Raw genomic sequence first — 27373 nt, 5'->3', positions numbered from 1 at the left:
GCACGGGCTCTAGGCACGCGGGCTTCAGTAGTTGTGGTGCATGGACTCAGTAGTTGTGGCTCACTGGCTCTAGAACACAGGCTCAGTAGTTGTGGAGCATGGGCTTAGTTGCTCTGTGGCATGTGGGATCTTCCCAGACCAGGGCTCGAACCCGTGTCACCAGCATTGGCAGGTGGATTCTTAACCACTGTGCCACCAGGGAAGCCATTATTGGTCTGCTCTTAATAAGAGGTTGTAAAAGATTATTCTTTATTTTCTGTGTAATCTGCCTAGAAGTCAAAGATTCTGTGTCTTGCTAGAGTAACCTTCTATGGTTTATATTGACTTTTTGATGTCCTTGATTATTTAAGAAAGCAAAGTATTTCCCTTCTTAGGAAAGAGCTATGGTTCTTTACAATCATGTTACCTCCTATGTTTACTTTCCAAATCTTTTATTGTCTAGTTGGTCAAATAGGCATCCAAGTACTGTTTTTCAGTAACCCATGATCCTATTTTAAGTGTTCAAATATCCTGACAACTTTTGATATTTTGGATTCCCCAAATCTAATCCTAAATGATATCTTTTGCACCTACAATTGTCTTTCAGATTTCCCAAAGGGCCCCTGGGGGAAAAAAAGAATTTGTTCTTTTATCTTGTAAAATAGAATTGCTAGAAATAATTGGGTTTCTTTGATATATTACTATTGATGAGTTGCATGAGAAGAGTGGTTAAATCAGAGGAGATCCTCAGCCTTCTCTAGGTTAAAGTGGTATAGGTAAATGTTATTAATTTAAATATTTCAGAAATTGTATGCTGTAGGGGAAATTCCTAGAGAATCGTCAATGTCCTTGCTGTCCATGAAATGTTTCTATTTGTCAGAGTCCTAGTGTTGCTTTGCCTGATAATAGAAATCAACAGTATAGTATTATCAGTCATAATTTCAGTTTTTTAAAAATGTTAATTTGGTTGTAACTTTGCTTATTTAATTTGAATATAGCATCTTCTAAGCCAATGATTGTTAATTGGGGATTCATGTCACTTAGCCATGGAGTTTTATTAATATAAGCCTGTTTAGGACCTACTCTAGACTTGTAGAAACTCTTTACTTGATATTCTTCATATATTCTTGGTATATTCCAACAATATCCTTAACATATTCATGCATGTTATGTTAGGATTACTATGTTTGAGTAATTTTTCTTTGTAAAGATTATGTTAATCCATTTTTTTTATAACTTAGATGCAACAGACACTCTTCTTTGAAAATTGTGTTAATCATTATGTTTATAGATGTTTTTAAACTTTTTGGGGGATTGACTTTATTGTCTTGTTTTGCATGCCACAGAAACAACCAAATTTCCTTGACAGTTATTTTATTTTTGTAATGAACTCTCATTAGATCTTTCACTTTTGAGAATGATCAGTAGTAAACCACAGCTAATGTAAGTCTTTTGTAATCTACAGATACTTTAAAAAAATGTTTTAATTTGATGCTTCCCTGAAAGCATTTGCAATCAGCTACAGGCCAGAGTGCTTCATCTTCAACAGAGGACTGTCTCAAAGTTCCTTTGAAAAGGACTATTCCAGGTACTACTGGGTACAGAGTTCTGATGGCATCATTTAAACAACTTTGAGATGTACCAATATACTGAGTTTGAATTTCCAGAACTCCAGTCAGAAAACAGATGGGTCTATGAGATCACTAATCAAGATTACATGGACTAAGAACAAATACATAAATCTGAATGAACAGATGAGGGATGATTGTGGGTTATTGTGGGGTTTTTTGCCATGCCGTGCGGCTTGTGGAATCTCAGTTCCCTGACCAGGGATTGAACCCAGGCCATGGCAGTGAAAGCCCAGAATCTTAACCACTAGGCAACCAGGGAACTCCCAGATTGTGGGTTTTGTTTGGAATACTACTAATGTTTTAATGTTCTCTTTCCCAGATATATAAGGAACCCTCTTTTCTTTTGTCTTAAGTTATCTATAACACATGACAATTTAGTAGACTATGCTTTTGTAAACAGAAAGGAAATATTTATAAATGATATCTTATTCATCCTGTTTAAACACTCCAGAATCCTGAAACTTTTATTCAGTATTTTAATTTTCATGGCAATATGATAATTTGCATAGGCTCAGTAAGAATCTGTTGTCTTGTTTAACACGAGGTGATTGGAAACATTGCTTATTGCAACCAAGGTCTTGCCCATACAACAAAGGCCTTGCCCAAATGCTATATTTGAGAATGATGCTCACTGAATCAGATATGACCAGACGCTTTTTAGGAACTTGGATTGACTTTATGGAACCAATGATTACACAGCTCTCTTGGGGAAACTCGTTTGGTACCTGGTTTACAGGGTTCCCAGTCTTCCAGGTGAGTAAGGAAAGTCATTTCCTGGCAGACCAGGAAAATGGGATATTTTGGAGACCTTGGAAAGAGAGGAATTTGCCTAAATTTATAGGTACTAAGGTGAAATCTGGTGGTGAAGTTCTTGATTTGGCCTCCCAGACTCAGGGCTTTTAAAATTCCAATCTGAGTTTCCTTATGAAAACTTCTAGCAAAGCCAGTTTAAGAAGCCCTAAATAGTAACTTATTCTTTCTGCAACTATGTAAATAATTAGATCAAATCTAATGAGAACAGCCTATTTGTGTGATCAAGAATAATCTTTCTCTGAGATTATCTTTCATGCAAAATGGGGAGATGGTAGAGGTAAATTTTGTGTTTCAATAGGAAACTATCAAATCCTTCTGGGTTATCAATTCCTGGTCCTGTTTATTGTCTTTGAGCTACTTTGCATCTCTTTGTAAATTGCAAGCAACTGATGACTATGAAAACTCTGTCTTGTCTGGTGGAGATTTAATTGACTTTTCCTCAACCATGGTAAACCAGTTTTGACACCTATCTGCAAACTGGACTGGATCATGTTAATTGTCAATCCTTACCAAATTTTCAATTCTTCTAGCTTCCTTCAATATCTGACTACAACCCTCCAAATTAACTTTCTAATTTTTCTTCCTCCCCTTGGCTTGGTACACTGAGAACTAAAACCTGACAGTTTAGACTGCTATTGAAACTGTAGCTTGCCTTGCAGCTTGCCCTTTTATCTAAGATCTGAAGCAGATCTTCAAGCTAAAGCCTAGTAACTTGATACAAACTTGGAAGAAGACATCACTGCTGCAGACAATGCATAGGTCCATTTTCTCCCTGAACAAGCCACTGCCTGGACCATTAAAGAATTTGAATGAAATGTTTGAGTCATGTACACCCTTATATGAGAAGTAACTAAGATTGTGGGCAACATCACCAAGAGTAGCAACATTCTAGTTTCAAAAAACTCAATGAGTGGTGCTGTATAACCGAGATCTTTCTCTACTGGCCTCTTAGAATCTACTGGTCTGGTTACCCTAAGAATTCAACTCCTTTATACAACCTTTTATATTAATATTTCTCTTTTTTTCATTTTACATATACCTCTTTAAGGATGCCTAATCTTTAGAATCCTAAAACAACTGATCTTTGCCACCACTCCTCAACAGATGGTTCAACAATTTTGCATAAAATTATGCAAAATTGCATAAAATAGCCTGAGAGACTACTTCTCAGGCCCTGTTTTACCCCATTCAGGAGGTCTGTGGCTGCCTCTGAGTGGTTCAGCAATGAATGATATTTATTTATTTATAACAAAAGGGTGGAACTGATGATGTTGAATTTTATCTGAACCCTGTGCTCCTGGAAAGCAATGATAGGTAAGAACTCGTCTATCCTTTTAAGACCCACCTCTACCCTTCCTCAATGACTTCCCTCTTTTATAAAAAACCTTGTTTCCTTCCTTTTTTGAGATGTTCCTCATTTACGAATATGCTTCTTATTGCAGTAGATTGTATAAAATTATCTCCTTAATTGTCCAGTGCATTTTGTCTTTTATAGGCCCCTACCTTTCTTTCCAGGCTTATCACCTAACTCTCTCTCCCTTGTTCACTATAATCAAACCACACTGGCCTTTTTGTCCCTAGAGCAGGCCTAACTTCTCTCTGATTTAGAGCCTGTGAACATGCTGTTCCCTCTACTGGAATGTTCTTTTTCACCCCTCCCTCTCATCCAGCTCAGCTCAGATGTTACTTCTTCAGATAGGTCAGAGTGCCCCCCTCCATTATTGTTTCTCATAGTACAGTTGATCTTCATTATTTGTGGGTTCTGTATTTGTGAATTAGCTTACTTGATAAAATTTGTTTCTAACCTCAAACTCAATACTCATGGTGGGGTTCCGGTTCAAAGTGGTGATGTAGGATGATCCTGAATTCACTTCCTCCCATGAACACACTGAGTCTACAGCTACATATGGAAAAATTTCCTCTTAAAAATCCTAAAGTCTGGCTGAGTGATGACTACATATTGGGCAAACGAGAAGGAAACCACATCAAAGCAGGTAGGAGAGGCTGGGATAAAATCTCACCATAAACCCCACCCCTGGCTCAGTGACCCATAACTGAGAGAGAACTCAAAACCTGGAGCTTCTCCCTGAGGAGTGAAGGGTTCAAACCTCACATCAGTCACCCCAACTTCTAAGACAGGCACTTGAGAGATAAGCCCCTAAAACATCTAATTTTGAAAACCAGCAAGGCTCGTGTTCCAAGACCCACAAGATGGTAGTGATCTGAGAAATGCCTCCTAAAGGGTTCAAACACTTGGGCTCACCCACCCTAAAGTCCAGCTCTACCAGATCAGAGGGAGCTGATCATGCATAGACTTAAAATGAAGGAGGCTCACCTGCTTACATTAAAACTTCAGCCTGAGGGGCAGACATGTAATTTGGCACACACTAGGATCCTGCTGGAAAACTCTCTGGGGATGGAGACTTATGGGTGACATCTTCACACTCTCCCTTTGCTGTGCTCCTGGAAAGAAGCATTTACACATGTATGGTGCCCCAACTTTTGTGGCTGCCACCCAGGGGATGCCTCTTGATCACCTGGCTCTGGAGGCCAGGGTAACTTGCATTCCTGGTCATATGGGACTGTAATAATCAGTATCACCCAGAAAGGAGTTTATACCCCTGTCTGGTACCCCAGTTTTTTTGACTCCTAGCAGGGGACACCTATACATTGTCTGGCTCTGGTGGCCAGTGGGGCTTGCACTTGTGGGTCCCTCAGGACTGTAACCAATGGAGAAAGAATTCTTAAACAGTTACCACCCACAGGCATAGCAAGAGGCAACAGACCCAAGAGCTCAATCTTTCTGTGAAGTAGACCTATTAGCTAATCATCATGACTGTGGCCTGAGTGGTAGGCTTCTAATTAAACATGTATCTAGGGGCTGACTGTAACTCTTCCCAGAGACCTCAGAGGGTGGATGCTATCTTTACCCTAACCCTCTGGTATGCTCCACAGAGCCAGTGTCTCCTGGAGGAAAGTTTTATATGCATCTGATGCCAGCATTTTGCGGCTGATGCCCACGGGACACTCCTTGAATATCGGGCTCTGGTGGCCAGAGGGGTTTGTGTTCCTGGGTCTCACAGAACTGTTGCAATCGGAGATGTGGTTCTTGGCAGGCTACCACACCCAGGGCACTGCACAAACAGTGGACTAAGGCACGCCCCACCCCCTCCACCCAGTCTTTCTGTGAAGGAGGCCACTTTGCTTCTCCTGGAGATTTGGACTGATGGTAGTCTTCAAGTGTGGCGCATATTTAGTGGCCTATGGAGCTGTTTTCAAGGAACATAAGCTGTGGACACCATCTTTGCGCTTTCCCTCTGCCTTGCTCCAGCTTTCCAGTATCTCCCAGAAAGGAACTTATACACCTCTCTGGAGCCCCAAGTTTTGTGACTGCCACCCAGGGGACATCTCCAAGATCACCTGGTTCTGGCAGCCAGTGAGTCTTATGCTTGTGGTCCCTCAGGACTGTATATATTTGCATACTTCTAAAAGCCGCTGCCTGAGGGTCTGGCTTCCAGTTAGCCTGAATCTAGGTGCTGAGATCCTCCCTTTGGGACACTGACAGGTCTTGGCACATCCTCAACTACTGGAAGCTATTAAAAATATAATCTAATGCTTGGACAAGCACAGAGATCTGAGAGACGACAAAGGGCTTGGGCAGGGCTGAATAAAGAGTTTCATCTTCTACATGAGAACACTCCTTCAAGACTGGCAGAGGGGGTTGTTTCATCTACTGCATAGAAACCCACACAGAGAGTCAAGAAAAGTGAAGAAACATAGCAGTATGTTCCAAATGAAAGAATAAGATAAAAATATCAGGAAAAAACATTAATAAAATGGAGATAAGTAATTTACCTGATAAAAAGTTCAAAGTAATGGTAACAAAGATGTTCACTGAACTGCAGAGAAGAATGGATGAAAACAGTGAGAACTTCAACAAAGAGATGGAAAATATAATAAAGTACCAAGTAAAAGTCAAAGAACTGAAGAATAAAATAACTGAACTAAAAAATACACTAGTGGGGTTCAACAGCAGACTAGATGAAGCAAAAGAAAGGATTACTCCGCTCAAAGACAAGGCAGTAGAACTCACCTAATCAGAGCATCAAAAAGAAAAAGAGAAAGGAAAAAAGTGAAGATTGCTTAAAAGACTTATATGACAACATCAAATAGACGAATATTTGCATTATAGGGCTCCCAGAAGGAAAAGAGAGAAAGGGACAAAAATATTATTTGAAGAGATAGTGGTTGAATGCTTTCCCAACTTGGGGAAATAAACATACATCCAGATGCAGGAGGTCCAGAGAGTTCCAAAAAAGATGAATCAAAGAGACCCACACCAAGACACATTATAATTAAAATGTCAAAAGTTAAAGATGAGGAAAGAATGTTAAAATCAGCAAAACAACTTGTTACATGCAATGGAACCCCAATAAGACTACTAGCAGATATTTTCGGCACAATATTTGCAGTCCAGAAGGGAGTGGCATAATATATTCAAAGTGCTGGAAAAAGAAAAAAAAGGCTTCCAACCAAGATTACTGTGCCTGGAAAAATTATCATTCAGAGTCGAAGGAGAAATAGAGTTTCTAAGACAAGCAAAAGCTAAAGGAGTTCATGACCACTAAAATGTTGAAGGGACTTCTTTAAACTGAAAAGAAAGGGTGCTAATTCGGTTAACAAGAACACATAATGAAAGAATGAACCTCACTGGGAAAGTAAATACATAGTAAAGGTAGCAGATTAATTAATTATAAAGCTGGTGTGAAGGTTAAAAGACAAAAGTAGTAAAAATCACTATGATTACAATCCAGGCACACCTCATTTTCTTGTGCTTCACTTTATTGTGCTTCACAGATATTGTTTTTTTTTCCTTTTTTTCACAGATTGAAGGTTAATGGTAACCCTGTGTTGAGCAAGTCTGGTGGCACCATTTTCCCAAAAGCATTTGCACACTTTGTGTCTCTGTGTCACATTTTGTTTATTCTCCCAATATTTGAAAATTTTCATTATTATATTTCTTATGGTGATCTGTGATCAGTGATCTTTGATGTTACTCTTGTAATTGTTTTGGGGCACCACAGAACATGCCCATATATGATGGTGAACTTAATTGACAAATGTTGTGTGTGTTCTGACTGCTCAACTGACTGTCCATTCCCCCATCTTTCTCCCTCACCTTGGGCCTCCCTATTCCCTGAGAGGCAACAATATTGAAATTAGGCCAGTTAATAACCTTACAATGGTCTCTAAGTGTTCAAGTGAAAGCAAGACTCGTTTGTCTCTCAGTTTAAATCTGAAGCTAGAGATGATTAAGCTTCTTGAGGAAGGCATGTCGAAAGCCAAGATAGGCCAAAACTAGGCCTCTTGCAACAGTTAGCCAAGTTGTGAATTCAAAGGAAAAATTCTTGAAGGAAATTAAAAGTGCTATGCCAGTGAACACACGAATGATAAGAAAGTGAAACAGCCTTATTTCTGATTTGGAGAAAGTTGTCATGGTCTGGATAGAAGATCAAACCAGCCACAACATTCTCTTAAGCCAAAGCTTAATCCAGAGCAGGGTGCTAATTGTCTTCAATTCTATAAAAGGTGAGAGAGGTAAGGAAGCTGCAGAAGAAAAGTTTGAAGCAAGCAGAAGTCGATTCATGAGGTTTAAGGAAGGAAGTCATCTCTATAACATAAAAGTGCAAGGTGAAGCAGCAAGTGCTAATGTAGAAGCTGCAGCCAAATATCCAGCAGATGTAGCTAAAATAATTAATAAAGGAGGGCATGCTAAACAATAGAATTTCAAAACAGACTTCTATTGGAGGAAGATGCCATCTAGGACTTTCACAGCCAGAGAGGAGAAAGCCAGTGCCGGGCTTCAAAGCCTCAGAGGACAGGCTGACTCTTTTTTTTTTTGCGGTACGCGGGTCTCTTACCTCTGTGGCCTCTCCCGTTGCAGAGCACAGGCTCCGGACGCACAGGCCAGCGGCCATGGCTCACGGGCCCAGCCACACCGTAGCATGTGTGATCCTCTCGGACCGGGGCACGAACCCCCGTCCCCCACATCGGCAGGCGGACCCTCAACCACTGCGCCACAGGGAAGCCCAACAGGCTGACTCTTGTTGGGGGCTAATGCATCTGGTGACTTGAAGTTGAAGCCGGTGCTCATTTACCATTCTGAAAATTCTAGGGCCCTTAAGAATTATGCTAAATATACTCTGCCTGTGCTTTATAAATGGAACAACAAAGCCTGGATGACTTCACATCTGTTTACAACACGGTTTACTGAGTATTTTAAGCTCACTGTTGAGACGTACTGGTCAGAAAAAAAGATTCCTTTTAAAATATTACTGCACCTGATCACTCAAGAGCTCTGATGGAGATGTACCACGAGATTATATTTTCATGCCTGATAACACATTGTCCATTATGCAGCCCATGGATCAAAGAGTCATTTTGACTCTCAGGTCTTATTATTTAAGTACACTTTGTAAGGCTATAGCTGCCATAGATAGTGATTCCACTGATGGATCTGGGCGGAGTCAATTGAAAACCTCCTGGAAAGGATTCACCATTTTAGATGCCATTAAGAACATTCGTGATTCATGGGAAGAGGTCAAAATATCAACATTAACAGGAGTTGGGAAGCAGTTGATTCCAACCCTCATGGATGACTTTGAGGGGTTCAAGTCTTCAGGGTAGGAAGTCACTGCTGATGTGGTGGAAATAGCAAGAGAACTAGAATTAGAAGTGGAGCCTGAAGATGTGACTGAATTGCTGCAATCTCATGGTAAAACTTTAATGGATGAAGAGTTGCTTCTTATAGATGAGCAAAGAGAGTGGTTTCTTGAGATGGAATCTGCTCCTGGCGAAGGTGCTGTGAAGATGGTGGAAATGACAACAGAGGATTTAGAACATTTCATAAACTTAGTTGATAAATCAATTTCAGGGTGTGAGAGGATTGACTCCCATTTTGAAAGAAATTCTACTGTGGGTAAAATGCTGTCACACAGCATTGCATGCTACAGAGAGATCGTTCATGAAAGGAAGAGCAATTATCGATTCAGCAAACTTCATTGTTGTCTTATGTTAAGAAATTGCCACAGCCACCCTAGTCATCAGCAACCACCACCCTGACCAGTCAGCAGCCATCAACATGGAGGCAAGACCCTCCACCAGCAAAAAGGTTATGACGAGACGATGCAAGAATTATTTTAGTAATAAAGTATTTTTAAATTAAGGTATGTACATTGTTTTTTAAGACAGAGCGCTATTGTACACTTAATAAACTACAGAATAGTGTAGACATATCTTTTATATATACTAGAACGCCAAAAATGTCACGTGACTCACTTTATTATGATATTCAATTTATTGCAGTGGTCTGGAATCCCGTAATATCTATGAGGTGTCCCTATAGTTAATAATACTGTATTGTATACTTGAAATTTGCTATGAGAGGATCTTAAGTGTTCTCACCACACACAAAAATAATGGTAACTATGTGAGGTGATGGATGTGTTGTGGTAATAATTTCACAATGTATACATATATTAAATCATCACATTATACTCCTTAAAAATCACATTGGACAAGCTAATATATACAATTTTTATTTGCAGTCATACCTCACTAAAGCTGGTAAAGTCTTTTAGAAAATTGAAAAAAGAAAGAAAGAAATTAAGTTGCCACATCTCAGGAAACCCCTCAATTCTGGGCAAATCAGAATGGTTGGCCAATCTAAGTTTGCATTTACCTTACCCCTCAGATAAGTAAATTTGAGCTACTAATCCCTGAAGCCAATAGGGATCCTCCAGTCAAGATCCCTCAAATTGTTCTGGGAACACCATTTCTTTACCCATTATCAATACTACTGCATCTTAACTATTTCTGGGATGTACTGTTTTTATATCTAAGTAGTCTGCCTCTCTCTCACACACACACCACCCAAAAGACTCCCCTATTTCTCACAAGTACACAATTCACAGAGTAAGAAGCAATGTTTGACTTATCTGCTCTGGGTCTGTTCTCACTGCTTCAGATCTAGGCTTTATGGCCTTTATGACTTCTGGGCAGGGATTTTTTATTGTTGTAATTTTAAAAACTGAGAAAAATTTGCCATTTAAAAGTGATTTCAGTTTTTTTTTTTTTAGTATATTCACAGTGTTGTACAACCATCACTCCTTCTCATTCCAGACCATTTCCATTACCCCTCAAATAAACCCTGTATGTGGGAAGAGATCTTTAAGGTCTCCCTCCACTATTGAATAAACCTGTTCTTCAAATGTGATAATAATGATAAAAACAATAGTTTCTGCATTTTCAATTGTTTATCTAATAAATGGAAATGGGATATATCAATCCAACATGTTGGGTCCCCTTTGCAACTAAAGAGCTCACATTTGAGGGTAGAATAACAAAAATAACGATTTCCTACATTACATAATATAAGCAATAGTATTAACTGCTTCTACTTATATGCTGCTTTACAGCCTAGAAGGGGTTCTCACATACTCCCTCTCTCATACAACTCTCAGACTCATGCAAGGTCTCACAGCTGGTCAAGAGCAGAGCCAGAGCAGAATCTCTGGCTTGACTCCTAGTCAAATTCTCTTCCTTGACTTTATGCTGCCTCTCTGGCTGGGCTGATTGTTGGCCTAGCCAGTGTTTATAGAGTCAATCTTCATTTCGATATAAAGTTGATTGACTTCTGATAGGACTATAACTCCTGAGCTTAGTGTTATTTGCCTTCTCAAACTCCAACCAGGTAGAGAGGCAACTGAGGATGACACCCAAAAGGGAGTTATAGCCCAAACTGAAGGCCCAACTTGGCACCTCCACCCTGAGGACAAGGGGAACATATACGCAGGGGAATAGATATAATTGGAAGAGCTCTAGTCTCACCAACCATACATTTCTCCTCTTTAGAGGTCACCCATACTAAAATATACTCACTTATATTTCCCCCTTAATCCTGGGATTTCCTTATTCCCTCCTAGAGGTGTTAAGTAGGAGAAGCCAGACCATGTGGTAATAATGACATTGGACCCTCATATCTGCACCAGGCTTTGTGTGGCTTTGTAATCCTCTTAATGACCCTGTGAGGTAGATTAACATCATCCCCATTTAAAAAAAATTATTTTATTGAAGTATAGTTGATTTACGATGTTGTGTTAATTTCTGCTGTACAGCAAAGTGACTCAGTTATACACAGGTGTATTCCATTTCATATTCTTTTCCATTATGGTTTATCACAGAATATTGAATATAGTTCCCAGTACTATACAGTAGGACCTTGTTGTTTATCCACCCTATATATTATAGTTTGCATCTGCTAATCCCAAACTCTCAATCCTTCCCTCCCTCAACCCCCTCCCCCTTGGCAATCACAAGTCTGTTCTCTATGTCTGTGAGTCTGTTTCTGTTTCATAGAACATCATCCTCATTTAACATAAAAGGCAATCAAGACCCAGAGGAGTGACAAGAAATTTTTTTTTTGTCCCACAGTTAGGTGGAAGAGCCAAGAGTCAAAGACAGGTGTCTTGACGGGGACACGTGTTAAATATTCAACTCCCATCCTGTTAAGACTTGACTAGAGGATTAGTCTCCTGGTAGTCTTGTGATGGTTAGCTATGGGCTCCCTGGGCCCCAGGAAGTTATATCTTTTTATGCTCCCAGCCCCGAATTCCAAGGCACCCAGTGCCTTGATATTGCCTACTTAACCCACACTTCTCCCACACCCCTAAATCTGGTCTTTCCCAGAAAATTTTACATAGAGAATTAAAATAATAAAATTATTAAATATATTCTAAGCAGCATTTTCAACCTCCCACTTCACCTTTGAGCATACCTGCCATTCTATCTGGGGTCTTGACAATCATACTTCTTTCTGCTGGTTTATAAAGGGTCAGGGAGCCTCTCCAAGTTCCAAAGTCCTTACAAGAGGAGGCAGTCAGACTTGAAACCGATAACTGGTTCTGTTGTTTAGTTCATGACTAGAGACCTGGCTCCAGCTCTGGCTCTTGGCTGGCCTCTGTGAACAGAAAGAAGGAAACTCGTTTTTCATCCTTTCTTTCCAAAGTCCGATCTAACTGTCTGCACGCAAATTCCATGACAGTTAGGCGCTTTAGGCGCTAGCAGGTGGAAAGTGTTTCATTCCTGATGGGAATTCCTGGGCCCAAATCCTAACCCCTCCTTCCCTTCTCACAGAAACTCACAGGCCCCTGCTCTCCAAATGCCCCAACATCTCCTAAGGAAAGCAAAAAGAATCTTAGCTCAGCCTGGCCCCAGCAGCGTCCCCCTTAATTGCTGACTGCTTACCTGAATTAGGAACCAGGGCCACCAGGAACTGATTGAGCTTAGCTTTGTGGGGCAGTGGTAAGTGCCTTGGGCTGGAAATGAGCAGCCCAAGACTCCTAGGTCCACCTCTATCTCAAATCACTCCTTGTGAGGCCTAAGTTTTCTAATCTAGAAAGCAAAGGTAATAGTGTCTTCCTAGCCTGCCTCTATAGGGTGTTACACAGAAAATGAAAAATCCTTTTAAAAAAATGACAGAAAGTATGGAACAAATTTGTTAAGCCCACAATCCCTCAGCCCCAGTCCCAGGGCACAGTCAACCCCTGGGACTGGAGATAAGAGTGCTCCAAGAAGGACAATGGAGCAGTTAAAGCATGCACTGCCTTCCCAGAACCTTCCACTCTGTTCCCTGAATCTGAAGGTTATTTAAATTGATGCTGTTGCACGTGGCATGTGAAGACTGTGTGTGTGGAGTGCTTCCCAAGCAGACACGAGAATGGTCTGGGCATGAGTCCATATGTGTATGAGCAATCATTGGAGTAGGGGGACTAGGGATGCCAAGAGGCATAATGACTAATGTGCCTAAAGTGTATGAGTCACATCCATGTACAAAGCACAGCAGTGCCCATCCTCACTCCCTCACCCAGCCCTCTTTTCTACCTGCTATTAACTCACTCCTCCATCAAGACACATTTGCTGAGGCTTGTGCAAGGAAAAGATCCCCTCTCATTGTGATGCTGGCTTAGCGCCAGTCTACAAAGACAGCCAAGGAGCCCAAGTTCTGTCCTCCAGGAGCTCATACCTATAATGGGGGAAAGAGACACTCACAGACTTGAAGACGTGACTCGCTGTTTAAGACATGTTTGATCTGAGCTACGTAAGGGACATCTAAGTGGAGGTTTCACCAACCAATGGAATATCTGAAGCTCCAGAAAAAGGTAAAGTCTGGAGGTAGAGATTTGAGACTCATCTTGAAAGAGATCATTGTTAAACCAAGGGAGTAAATAGGATTTGTCAGAGATATGAGGGATACCTTCTAGAGCAAGAATGGAAGAGGGTCAAGAAAGGGCTCCTGGGCCCAGTTATTGTGAGAAATGAGAGGAAGAAGTCGGATAGTTCAACCAAGGAGACTGAGAAAGAACAGTCAGAAAGCAGAAGGAGAACCAAGAGAATGTCATCATGAAAATCTAGGGAAGACAGTTCTTAGAAAGAAGGTAAGCACAGAGAAAAGTGGTCAAGGAAATGAGCACAGAATAAAAACTACTTGATTTGGTGAGCTAGAATAAAAACTACTTGATTTGGTGAGCTTTGAAAGAATTAAACCTTAAGGGCAAAATCTAGGCAGCAGAGAACTATTATCTGAGAGGTAGGGTTGTCAGAGCTGGCATCCAGGTTTGAAAGATTTGCAGACCAATGACAGGATGGAGGGAACAGTCAGATTCTTACATGAATAGCAACATCAAGCAGAGGACTTTCAAGGAGAGGGAGATATCAAAGTCACCTTAGACTCCTTGGTCTCCTTCCTGTTTTCTTCCAATCTTATCCCACTTCCTGCCCTGTTCTATCCTGTTTCTAATAGATTACATTGAACTTGACTGAAGAAATATAGAACCATAGCAAATATTTGCCCTCTGATACAAGCTGGGATCTCCCTACTGTCCAACACATTTTCTAGGCATTTTATGTTCTCTCCCCAAAACAATGGTTTCAATTCTTGTCCACTTTCCTTAACTCATTGGCCTTCACCTATTCTTTCTTGGCAGATGATCTCATCTGCTATATGTACCTACAAGATAGTCTTATCAGACCCAAACTCCTTCCACTCTACCTCAGGTATCTCAAACTTTATACCCTTGTTCTCACTCTTTTCTTTCCTCCTGTCTTTGAGGAGAACACCAGTGCCCAAATCAATGCCTTCAATTCAGTTCCCCCTAGTCTCCCTCCAGAGCTCTGCTCCCTCATTTTATCCCTTCTCAGGTTGATTTAAGTGTGTGCATCTTGTCTCCCCAAAAAAACTCTGAGCTCCTTGCATCAGAGACTGTTACACTGTTCCGTAGCTTCCACAGCAAAGCTTATAAAGAACAAATGACTTGAGAGAGCAACCTGATTTCAAGCATTCAATACATTACAAATCCTTGGAAAACCAGCTTCTGAGAAGCAGTTTAGTATAGTTGTTAAGAGCACATACTTCTGAGCCAGATTACTTGTGTTAGAATCCTGTTTCCATCATTACTAACTGTGTGATCTTGGACAATTCACTTTTTTCAAATTTCCAAACATATACAAAAGTTGAAAGAATTTTATAGTGAATACCCATATATCTACCTCTAGATTCTACCATTAATATTTTACTGGTTGCAGACATCAGCACACTTGCTCCTAAACACTGTAGCATGCATGTTATTAACTAGAATTTAGAATAATTTGTATTTAACTTCTCTGTGCAAGTTTCCTCATCTATAAAAAACGGGGATAATATTAGTAGCTACTTCAAAAACTTTGGGGGAGGGTTAATACAAGTAAACACTTAGAATAGTGCCTGCATATAGAAAGTAGTCAAAAAAGTTATTACTGTTTTGAGACTTCCCTGGTGGTGCAGTGGTTAAGAATCCGCCAGCCAATGTAGGGGACACAGGTTCGAGCCCTGGTTCGGGAAGATCCCACATGCAGTAGAACAACTAAGCCCGTGTGCCACAACTACTGAGCCTGTGCTCTAGAGCCCATGAGCCACAACTACTGAGCCCATGTGCCACACTACTGAAGCTCATGTGCCTAGAGCCCGTACTCTGCAACAGGAGAAGCCACTGCAACGAGAAGCCTGCGCACCACAATGAAGAGTAGCCCCCGCTTGCCGCAACTAGAGAAAGCCCATGTGCAGCAACGAAGATCCAATGCAGCCAAAATAAATTAATTAATTAAAAAAAATGTTATTACTGTTTTACCCCAACAAATCCCACTTATTCAATTGCTCCTAAGAGAAGCAGGTCAGTGTGCCAGTATTGCATCTCCTCCTTCCCCCCTTATTGCCACATGCACACAAATTCATGAATTGTCTTCTAGGTCTTCTGAGGTCTCCACACCAATAGGAGTTTATACTTTTCCCCCAAAGAGACAACTTCCTTCAACCTTCACACCCCTAAGCACTCAGTCACAGTGGCCTGAAGCCATAGAGCTTCCTCTTGCCTGTGTGACTCCTTTTTCATCTGTCTTTGCTGAATCATGGTTAGGGTCACTTGGACAGAACACTTGCAAAGGGCTAGAGCAGTCTTTGTCAAAGGAAGTGTCTTTCTTCTACACCATACTGCCCTTGATTCTGTTTCAAATCACAGTCCAATCTAACTTGAAAAAAGAGGAAAAAACTGACTGGAATATTTGCCCTGTAAGCCAAATAAGCAACTTAGGGTAGCAAGGAGGTGGGGTAAAGATTATGACCAAAGGCATTCCTCCCCTCTCCAAGAGGAGCCATGTTGCTAAAGAGACTTGCCTAACAATACAATCACACAATCCACCTAATTCCCTGAACAGTTTTCTCTCTGGGCCCCGTTGCCACACTTCTTGACCAAGCAAGCTGAATTCTAAGATGGTCTGCCAAGATTTCCCGCTCCTGGTATACACATCTCCCACTTATTCAGTCAAACATTAATTTAGGTGTTGCTGTGAAGAGATTTTGCAGATTCAATTAAAGTCCCTAATCAGTTGACTTTATTTTAGGGAGATTATCCTGAGTGGGCCTGACCTAAGCAAGTGAGCACTTAAAATAAGTCAGAGACATTCAAATCAGCATAGGTTATCCTATTGGTCTTGGAGAGGCAAACAGTTATGTTGTGAACTGCCTGTGGAGGAGGCCACATGGCAAAGACATGGGAGGCAACTTATAGTAACTGAGAGTGGTCCCCAACCAACAGCCAGAAAGAAAATGGAGACCTCAGTCCTACAACCACAAGGAAATACATTCTTTCCAAAATCAGTGACCTTAGAAGAGGACACAAGGCCTCAAATGAAACTGCAGCCTTGATGTCAGCCTGGTGATACCCTGAACAGAGGACCCAGATAATCTGTACTTGGATCCTGACCCATGGAAGCTGTGGGATAATCAGTTTGTGTTTTACTTAAAACAGTTGTTTTAAGTCACTGAATTTGTGGTAATTTGTTACACAACAATAGAAAACTAATACAGTGTGGAAATTCCTTCTTTTCCCTTAGGTCAGTGAAGACAAGTTTGGAATTTGTCACAAAGAGTTTTTACCAGGAAACCAAGGGCAAACAAAACAACACAGATCCAGGTAATTTTATATAACATTGAACTCTGACCGAAGAGTAACTCAGACAAGTTGGTCTGTCTGACATAGCTAATGGAACATAACATCCCAGTTCTTTCTTCTTATACCTCAGCAATTCCTGGGGTGAAAGAGTCAGTGCTAAAGCAAGCCACTGAGACACAGAACCTCAGGTTCTGGGCTATGTCCTTTTTCACTTCCAAAGTCTACCTAGTCTTTTCTTTTATTGCTTTATTTATTTTTATTGAGGTGTAGTTGATGTACAATATTATATAAATTTCAGCTGTACAACTTAGTGATTCACAGTTTTTAAACCAAATATGTCTTTTGTTGTACTACAACTCAAAGCCAATACCCTGTTGTTTGTGGTTCAGCTCCTCAATCATTCATCAGGTTTGTAAAGAAGGAAGAAAACAAGAAAGTAAGTACACAGTTATGTGGTTTGTCAGGATGCTTTTTTTTTTTAACATCTCTATTGGAGTATAATTTCTTTACAATGTTGTGTTAGTTTCTGCTGTATAAAAAAGTGAATCAGCTATATGTATACATATATCTCCATATCCCCTCCCTCTTGCGTCTCCCTCCCACCCTCCCTATCCCACTCCTCTAGGTGGTCACAAAGCATCAAGCTGATCTCCCTGTGCTATGCAGCTGCTTCCCACTAGCTATCTATTTTACATTTGGTAGTGTATATATGTCAATGTTACTGTCTCACTTTGTTTCAGCTTACCCTTCCCCCTCCCTGTGTCCTCAAGTCCATTCTCTACATCTGTGTCTTTATTTCTGTCCTGCCCCTAGGTTCATGAGAACCATTTTTTTTTAGATACCATATATATGTGTTAGCATACAGTATTTGTTTTCTCTTTCTGATTTACCTCACTCTGTCTGTCATACAGACAGACTCTAGGTCCATCCACCTCACTACAAATAACTCAATTTTGTTTCTTTTTATGGCTGAGTAATATTCCATTGTATATATGTGCCTCATCTTCTTTATCCATTCATCTGTCGATGGACACTTAGGTTGCTTCCATGTCCTGGCTATTGTAAATAGTGTTGCAATGAACATTGTGGTACATGACTCTTTTTGAATTACGGTTTTCTCAGGGTATATGCCCAGTAGTGGGATTGCTGGGTCATATGGTAGTTCTATTTTTAGTTTTTTAAGGAACTTCCATACTGTTCTCCATAGTGGCTGTATCAATTTACATTCCCACCAACAGTGCAAGAGGGTTCCCTTTTCTCCACACCCTTTCCAACATTTATCATTTCTAGATTTTTTGATGATGGTCATTCTGACTGGTATGAGGTGATACCTCATTGTAGTTTTGATTTGCATTTCTCTAATGATTAATGATGTTGAGCAATCTTTCATGTGTTTGTTGGCAATCTGTATATCTTCTTTGGGAAATGTCTGTGGTCTTCTGCCCATTTTTGGATTGGGTTGTTTCTTTCTTTGACATTAAGCTGCATGAGCTGCTTGTGTATTTTGGAGATTAATCCTTTGTCAGTTGCTTTGTTTGCAAATATTTTCTCCCATTCAGAGAGCTGTCTTTTCGTCTTGTTTATGGTTTCCTTTGCTGTGCAAAAGCTTTTAAGTTTCATTAAGTCCCATTGTTTATTTTGCTTTTTTTTTTTCCATTTCTCTAGGAGGTGGTTCAAAAAACTGGGCATAGAAGGAACCTACCTCAACATAATAAACACCATATATGACAAACCTACAGCCAACATCATTCTCAATGGTGAAAAACTGAAACCATTTCCACTAAGATCAGGAACAAGACAAGGTTGCCCACTCTACCACTATTATTGAACATAGTCCTGGAAGTTTTAGCCATGGCAATCACAGAAGAAAAAGAAATAAAAGGAATCCAAATCGGAAAAGAAGAAGTAAAACTGTCACTGTTTGCAGGTGACATGATACTATACATAGAGAATCGTACCAGAAAAGCACTAGAGCTAATCAATGAATTTGGTAAAGTAGCAGGATGCAAAATTAATGCACAGAAATCTCTTGCATTCCTGTACATTAATGATGAAAAATCTGAAAGAGAAATTAAGGAAACACTCCCATTCACCATTGCAACAAAAAGAATAAAATACCTAGGAATAAACCTACCTACCTAAGGAGACAAAAGACCTGTATGCAGAAAATTATAAGAGACTGATGAAAGAAATCAAAGACAATGCAAACAGATGGAGAGATATACCATGTTCTTGGATTGGAAGAATCAACATTGTGAAAATGACTATACTACCCAAAGCAATCTACAGATTCAATGCAATCCCTATCAAACTACCTAGTCTTCTTGAACAGAAAGGCCCTTTCTGTTTTTGTCCTGGAGGTTTCTGAACCCTGTCTTTGGGGTTACATACCTTCCTGCACCAAAGTTGCAGTCACCTCTCCAGCCAGTCAGAGAGATTTTCAGGACTCTTGCCACTGGAAATCTTACCTTCTATTCTGGCCTAGTCTGCACTCTGGTCTGTGGACCATTGACTGAAGCTTATTCATCAGCCAGTTTGTAGATTTGTGCTCTTTACTGAAGTGGAAACAACTGCCAATTGAAGCTTCATGGAGCTGCCTCCTTATTCCCTACTTATAAGATCAAACGTGCCTCTAGAAGCTGCTTTATTCTCTTGGAACAAGGTGACATTCTTCAACTCCAGTCTCTGAAAAAAATTCCATGAAAATTCCCTAAGATCATGCTCAGAAGGTACAATTCCAGTTTGTATAATATTTTCCAGGATAAATAGCAATGTACAATCACCAAATTTCAGAGCTAGAAGGGACATTAGAGAGCATCTAACTCTGTGGTATCCAAACATGGCTTGTCAAGAGAATACACTGGGAAGTTTGTTTGGTACAGATCCTGTGTCCCACACCCAGATGTCAGCATTCAGGACACCTAGTGTACAGTTCAAGACTCTGTCCTTTCAAAAATGTTTCCAGATGATTCTGACGCTCAACTAGCTTTGCAAACCAATGCTTCTATTCTTCTTCCTTCCAGATATGTGGCATTCTTCTTCTATACCACTGTGAGTTGCAGCACTGTCAAAGGCTGTCAGCTCTACCCTGGGCTCCATTCACTGTCATATTACTTTTTGAAGCCATGAATGGTAAAAGCAATGGTTAGCAATAATGATTTTAGAAAGATATTTAATCCTCACAAAACTGTGGTGTGGGAGTATTATTGTTTCCATTTTATAGATGAGGAAACTGAGGATTCAGCAACTTGTTCAGGGTCACATAGATAAGTGGTGGACTGAGCAATGGAAAGAAAGTTCTCCTAAGTCTATTGCTCCTTTTGCTACTTCCCTGATGACTTTATTAGCCAAGTGATGGTGACTTCCCAGTGAGACTGGGGAAAGGGCTGAAGTACAAGGGAATATCAGGCAGGGTCTAGGGACCAAGGCAAGGGAACCTAGGGAAGTGGTCCTCAATCTGGGATGTTTTTTGCCCCCCAGGGGACATTTGGTAATGTCTGGAGACATTTTAAATTGTCACAACTGGGTCAGAGTCTGCAACTGGGTAGGGGGTGCTATTGGCACCTAATGAGTAGAGGCAAAGGATGCTGCTAGACTTCCTATAGTGCACAGGGCAGCCCCCCCTATATACACATATGCACACCAATGAATTATCTGGCCTAAAACGTCAAGAGTGCCAATGAAACCTTGGCCTAGAGTGTAAGAAAATGGTCGAAGATGGGGTAATATGCTTATTTTAGCTAAAAATAGAGAATAAGGTAGAAATGAGGTAGAAATAAGGTAGAAAATAAGGCCAGAGCCCAGGCACTGCAATGCCCAGCCCCTGGCCAAAGGGGTCTCAGATATACTGTGGAGATCTTTTGCTAAAGAGTCCTAAAAGTGATGCACCAATTCTCCTTTTGTCTGGAACTTTTGAAAGGGGTCTTTAGAACCACAGTTCCCATCAGTTTTAGAACAGTTCACACTACTATGAGTGAGAGTAACTTACCCTCACAAAGGAGAGAAGACAGCAGAAAGGGACATGGAGAAAAAAAGCAGAGAAACAGAAATAGAGACATGGGCAGCATACAGAGAGAACAAGCTTCAGAATATGCACAGGAAATAGCCAAAAGAGATTCTACTTGGATACTCACAAAATAAATCATGTAACTGGGAAAAAATTAATCTAAGAAAGACATGTTTCTGAGGTAGGAGGAAGCTGAAGAACGCCAGGGCTGAGAGATGTCTGGCCTTGCTAACCAATGAGCCAGGGGTTGGCCTTAACTTGTGGCGAGTTGCAGAGGTCATTCTGGTGATGCCTGGACTGTCCCAAGGTCCAACTGGGGCACAGGGAGATCTGGTTCTCTAGCCAGGGTTCTAGTCATTAGGAAAAATACCCTGACCTGGGCAGACTGGCAGTGGGAGGCCTAGAGAAGATCTTGAAATATGATCCTGGAGAATCAGCCAGGATGATTGGTGAAGACCGGTGAAAGAAACTAAATCTGGACTGGAGCAAGTGTGAGGAGGGAAATGATAGCAACCTGCATGTATTTGGACTGTGTAAACACAACTAAATGGAATGGATAGGGGTGGGGGTAGCGGGATCATAAGCAAGAGGGTGCTGAATCTCAGAGGGAGAAGGGACCAAACAGGGATTTAAGGACACTAAAGACCATCTCTACCTGCATTCCAAATGTGTTTGGGCTGGTCCCACATGCCAAAACCAACTCTTGCTTGGTCAGTGGAGAAGGTAAATCCCAGGTCATGATCATATTTGTATCAGACCCTACCACCCAAACTTTCTTTATCCAGAGTTGTCCCTGGAATATAGTAAACTCTCAAAGCAATATAGTTCTCTGGGGAAGGAGAGGTCCCTTCCAGGTAAGGTGGACACAGAAGGCTTTACGAAGTTCAATTGCTTGACTCCATTTTTGAACAAATCTTTACTAAAGACCAAAATGTACAGAAGATTGTGCTAGGAAATGTTGGGAATACAGAGGAAATGTTGGACATTTTCCCTGTCTTCCAATAGTGTATAACATCCTTCAGGAAAACATGTCAACAGAGCCATACAGTGTTAGTTGCATCACTGTTTATCACTGATAAAGGCAGTCAGTACATGCAAAGAAGTCCTAGGATGCCCAGACAGTCTGACAGTGAGGGCACTGAGACCTAACGTCCAGTGAAACTTCTTGGAGGAGCAGGGCCTTGAATGATAACTGTGGGAAGCCGTTGTTCTGCCATGTCGCAGATAACGCTTATCAGGGAGTAGCCCAAAGGCTATGTGCCACACATGCGCCACGACGAGCCAATATGCTAATGAAGGATCAGAATTGCAACCAATAAATTGTGAACAGCACATATCTTGTCGAGTTAACCAGCCAACCACAGGTTGCCACGGGTTATAGTGCATTATAAAAAGCCAGAGTAAACAAGGCTCGGGGTCTTCCTTCCATCCGCCTGAAACCAAGCTGTACTCCAATAAAGTGTGATGCGAGAAGAATCTAGCGTGTGGTGATTCGTCATTCTGCTGGTCAGAAGCGGCTCGCCGCAAGTGGTGCCGAAACCCGGGAACTTCGCACCCCGCCTGGGTGACCGATTCAGAACTCGACACACGGAGTGGACCGTCGGTGAGTAGTCCAGGTATGCTCAAGATTTTTATTGTCGCTTTTGTCCTTTTGTGGTTCTCGCATTTTTTGTCTGCGTGTAGCTGCGGGTCCATCAGCCTGACCGAGTGTGTCTCCAGGTCAGAGATTTTCCCACTTTAGTAAGTTGTTTGTTTAGGAGAGTGAACTATGGGGAACAGTTTATCTACGGAACCGTCTGCTGGATTTCATGAACCCATTCAAGCTCTTTTGAACAGCTGAGGACTTAAGCTTTCGCACAAAACTATTAGTAAGTTATTGCAGGATATTGATGGTGCCGCTCCATGGTTTGCGGTATCCGGAAGCCTGACTGTTCCATCTTGGGAAAAATTGGGGAAGGACTTAGCTGATCGTCATAAAATGGGGGAGCTCTCTCGAGGCACGTTTCCGTTATGGAGGATGATACATTCGTGTTTAAGAGACGGGAAATGCGAGGATATTGTACAGATGGGCCGTAAAGCTCTTAGCATATATCAAGATAGTGCGTCAGAAAGTGAAAATATAGGGACTACGGTAGATAGGCCTAAGAATCCTAGGAAAAAGAGAGAAAAACAAATAGAAAAATCGGATGCAACGCCAGGATTGTATCCACTTTTAGATGAATTTAAAGCGCTTTATTTGTCTCAGGATGAGTTGAATCCCAAGGAGGAGGCGGATCTGGAAGAAGCAGCTGCCGAATATGAAAGAGGACGATATGGCAGTTCCCCATGTGCTCGTCCGCCATTTTGTGCCTCTGCGGGTGCTCGTCCGCCATTTTGTGCTTCTGCTAAATCAAAAGCTTTAACATGTACTCAGACTTCAAAGTGTACATTCATACCCAGAGAAGTCTGGTCTCAGGTACCCACAGCTTTTCCGGTGTTTGAAGACCCAGCCACGCGTCAAAGATATTATGAGATGGTGGATCATAGAATACTTAAGGATCTTGCAGAGGCTGCCAGGGGATATGGGGTTACTGCTAATTATACCTTGATGCTATTGCAGCGCCTTACGCGAAATGCATTGACGCCCACAGATTGGCATGATATTGCTCGTGCTTGCCTGTCCATGGGGCAATATTTAGATTGGAAATCAATTGTGGCTGACTTGGCGTACAGCCAGGCGAGAGAGAATGCCGCCAATGGGCAACCTGCCTGGAATGCCGAGATGCTGCTAGGACAGGGCCAGTGGTTAAATAATCAGACGGTGTTTCCGGTAGAGGTTTATGGCCAAATAAACCAGATTGGCATGCAAGCGTGGCGTGCCCTCCCAAATAAAGGAGAAGTTACAGGGAATTTGACTAAGATTATACAGGGAAGCACCGAGCCATTTTCTGATTTTGTAGCTAGGATGATGGAAGCTGCGGGCAGGATTTTTGGAAGTGTAGATGATGCTTTGCCTCTAGTAAAACAGTTACTTTATGAACAAAGCACAAAGGAGTGCCGCAGGGCAATAACGCCTATTAAAGGAAAGTCTTTGGAAGCATGGATGAAGATGTGTAGAGAAATTGGAGGGCCTTTATCTAATGCTGGGTTAGCGGCAGCAGTAATGGCTGCCACCAATAATGCAAAGCCCTCTGGAAAATCAGGGGTTTGTTTCCAGTGTGGGAGGCCTGGACACATTAAGAGACAATGTAGAGAAATGAGCAAAAAACCAAATATGCCACTTCAAAAGATTCCAGGGACCTGTCCTAGATGTAAAAAAGGGAAGCATTGGGCAAATGAATGTAGATCCGTTAAGGATATTAATGGACAACCCATCCCGTCCGCTACAGCGTTTGCAGACTCAGGGAATGCTTATGCCTCCAGTTCAAAAAACGGGATGAAGGGCCCCCGGTCTCAGGGCCCGAAAATTTTTGGGGCCCACGAGAATGTGAGTTTCCAACCACCCAAACCCCGAGGCGAGCCACGTCAGGATCCGCAGGGTTGGACCTCCGTGCCGCCTCCAGAATGGTACTAACAATGACTATGGGTGTACAGCCCGTGGAGACCGATATGAAAGGACCACTACCTAAAGGGACGGTCGGATTGGTGTTGGGCCGATCCTCCTCTGCTCTAAAAGGGCTCATAGTCTTACCCGGGGTAATTGATTCTGATTATACTGGGATAATTAAGGTCATATGCCAATCCCCAAAAGGAGTAGCTATTATAAATCCCGGTGATCGAATTGCCCAATTGTTGGTGTTGCCATCTCTTCATGAAAAATACCCTGCTCGCTCCAAGGACCGAGGAGATCACGGATTTGGATCTACTGGGGTTGATCTGGCCTGTTTATCATTGTCTCTTGATGATCGTCCTATGATGGATTTAATTATAGAAGGAAAGGTATTTTCCGGTCTGGTTGATACCGGAGCCGACCGCAGTATTCTTACTGCCGCCTATTGGCCAAAATCCTGGCCTTTACAGACCTCCTCTCAGACCTTACAGGGTTTAGGATATGCCAAAGCACCCCAAATTAGCTCAAAAACACTGACTTGGCATTTTGAAGATCAGAAGGGGACATTTCAACCCTTTGTGGTTGAAGGATTGCCACTTAATCTGTGGGGAAGGGATGTGCAAAGCCAGATGAAATTAAAACTTACTAATGATTATTCCGAGACTGCACAGCAAATGCTGCTTAGGTCTGGTTTTATACCGGGCAGAGGGATAGGAAGAAATTTACAAGGTATTGCTACTCCTATAGAAGCTCAGGGAAACCCCAATCGCAGGGGGTTGGGTTTTTCTCAGGGGTCACTGAGTTTATGATTCCTATTACATGGAAGACCACGATGCCCGTGTGGATTCCTCAGTGGCCGTTGTCTAAGGAGAAATTGGAAGCAGCGTCACAACTTGTGGAGGAACAATTACAATTGGGACACTTGGAACCCTCTCAATCACCCTGGAATACTCCTATTTTTGTTATTAAAAAGAAGTCGGGGAAGTGGCGCTTGCTCCATGATTTGAGAGCAATAAATCAACAAATGCAAGTTATGGGACCCATACAGCGCGGTCTACCGGCCTTGACAGCCATCCCGCAAGGGTGGCCTGTTATAGCTGTTGATATAAAAGATTGTTTTTTCTCTATCCCATTGAATAAGAAAGACAAGGAGAGATTTGCCTTTACATTACCCTCAATTAATCATGAAAGACCTGATAAAAGGTATCAATGGGTCGTGCTTCCTCAGGGTATGGCCAATAGCCCCACCATGTGCCAGCTCTATGTTGACACTGCCTTACAGCCAGTACGGGAGAAGTTCTCGGGTGTTAAAATCATTCATTATATGGATGATGTTTTGCTGTCAGCCCCTAGCATGACACTGCTTGAGCAGGTTTTAGGAGATTTATCAATGAATTTGGAGACTAGAGGTTTATATTTGGCCCCTGAAAAAATTCAAAAGGGAGATTCTATTAGTTTTTTGGGAGCCGTTATAAATAAGACCACAATAATACCTCAGAAAATTGAAATTAGAACTAATCATTTAACAACTTTGAATGATTTTCAGAAATTGCTTGGGGATATTAATTGGCTTCGACCGTATTTGAGTCTGACTCGCTTTGAATTACAGCCTTTGTTTGCTGTATTGGAAGGTAATCCTGATCTTAATTCCCCGCGTCAGATGACCCCCGAGGCCCAAACAGCTCTTCAGAAGGTGGAACAGGCTCTTATGAAAGCACAATTACAGCGTTATAACAATGCCTTGCCTATTTGGATGTGTGTTCTTCCAACCTTAGGATTTCCAACAGGTGTTCTTTGGCAAGGTGGGCCTTTGCTTTGGATTCATACCAAGTCTCTGGGGATGAAGACGCTGTCTCACTATCCATCTATGGTTGCTGAGGTTGCCTTTTTGGGTATTAAACAGTGTGTTTCCGTCTTTGCACTAGTGCCGGAGAAACTTGTAGTCCCCTATACTAAGGATCAAATAGAAATATTAACTGCCACTACCTCTGAGTGGTCTATACTTATGTATACCTTTTCTGGAATTATTGATAACCATTTGCCCAAGAGTGAAATTTTGAAATTCATTATCCAGCAACCTGTCATTTTTCCAAGGGTCACTGTAGAGCGACCACTAAATGATGCCCTGACCATTTATACGGACGGATCAAAATCCGGAAAAGGGGCTTATATGGTTCAGGGTCAGCATCCTGTCGTTATAGACTATCGACCTGATGCTCCCCAAGTGGTGGAATGTCATGTGGTTTTGGAAGTTTTTCAACGATTTCAAGAACCTTTTAATTTGATCTCTGATTCATTGTATGTGGTTAATGCAGTGAAACATCTCGAAGTGACCCCCCATATTCGATCATCCAGCACAGTGGCATCCTTGTTGGCCGGGATAAGGTTTCAGATATTGCGCCGCCAACACCCCTTTTATGTTACCCATATACGGGCTCATTCCCTGTTGCCTGGTCCAATGGCAAAAGCCAATGAACAAGTTGATATGGCAACACGTGTTTTCTTATCCTTGGATCAAAAGCAGCAAGCACAAGAATTTCATGAGCTATATCATGTATCATCTGCTGTGTTGAGAAAGAAGTTTTTCATTACTAGAGCCGAGGCCAGACATATTATTAAGTCTTGTTCCACTTGTGCCCAATTTTTGCCGGCCCAAAAGACTGGTGTAAATCCCAGAGGTTTGTCCCCAAACGAGCTGTGGCAGATGGATGTCACTCATGTTCCCTCCTTTGGGAAGCTCCAGTATGTTCATGTGTCTGTGGATACCTATTCCGGGGTGGTACATGCTACCCGTCTCTCTGGAGAACGGGTTCAACATGTTATTACTCATTGCCTTGAAGCCTGGGCAGCCTGGGGCAAGCCTGCTACACTA

General features: G+C 41.7%; 1 pseudogene; it reads left to right on the top strand.

Annotated features, from left to right (window-relative positions):
- The first annotated feature begins 7665 nt into the window (after positions 1-7665).
- Positions 7666-24525, top strand: LOC136142154 (tigger transposable element-derived protein 1-like; annotated as a pseudogene).
- The last annotated feature ends 2848 nt before the right edge of the window (positions 24526-27373 follow it).

The sequence above is a fragment of the Phocoena phocoena genome, chromosome X (genome assembly GCF_963924675.1).
Source record: "Phocoena phocoena chromosome X, mPhoPho1.1, whole genome shotgun sequence".
Taxonomy (NCBI): Eukaryota; Metazoa; Chordata; class Mammalia; order Artiodactyla; family Phocoenidae; genus Phocoena; species Phocoena phocoena.
This window is presented reverse-complemented; position numbering and strand designations above follow the sequence as displayed.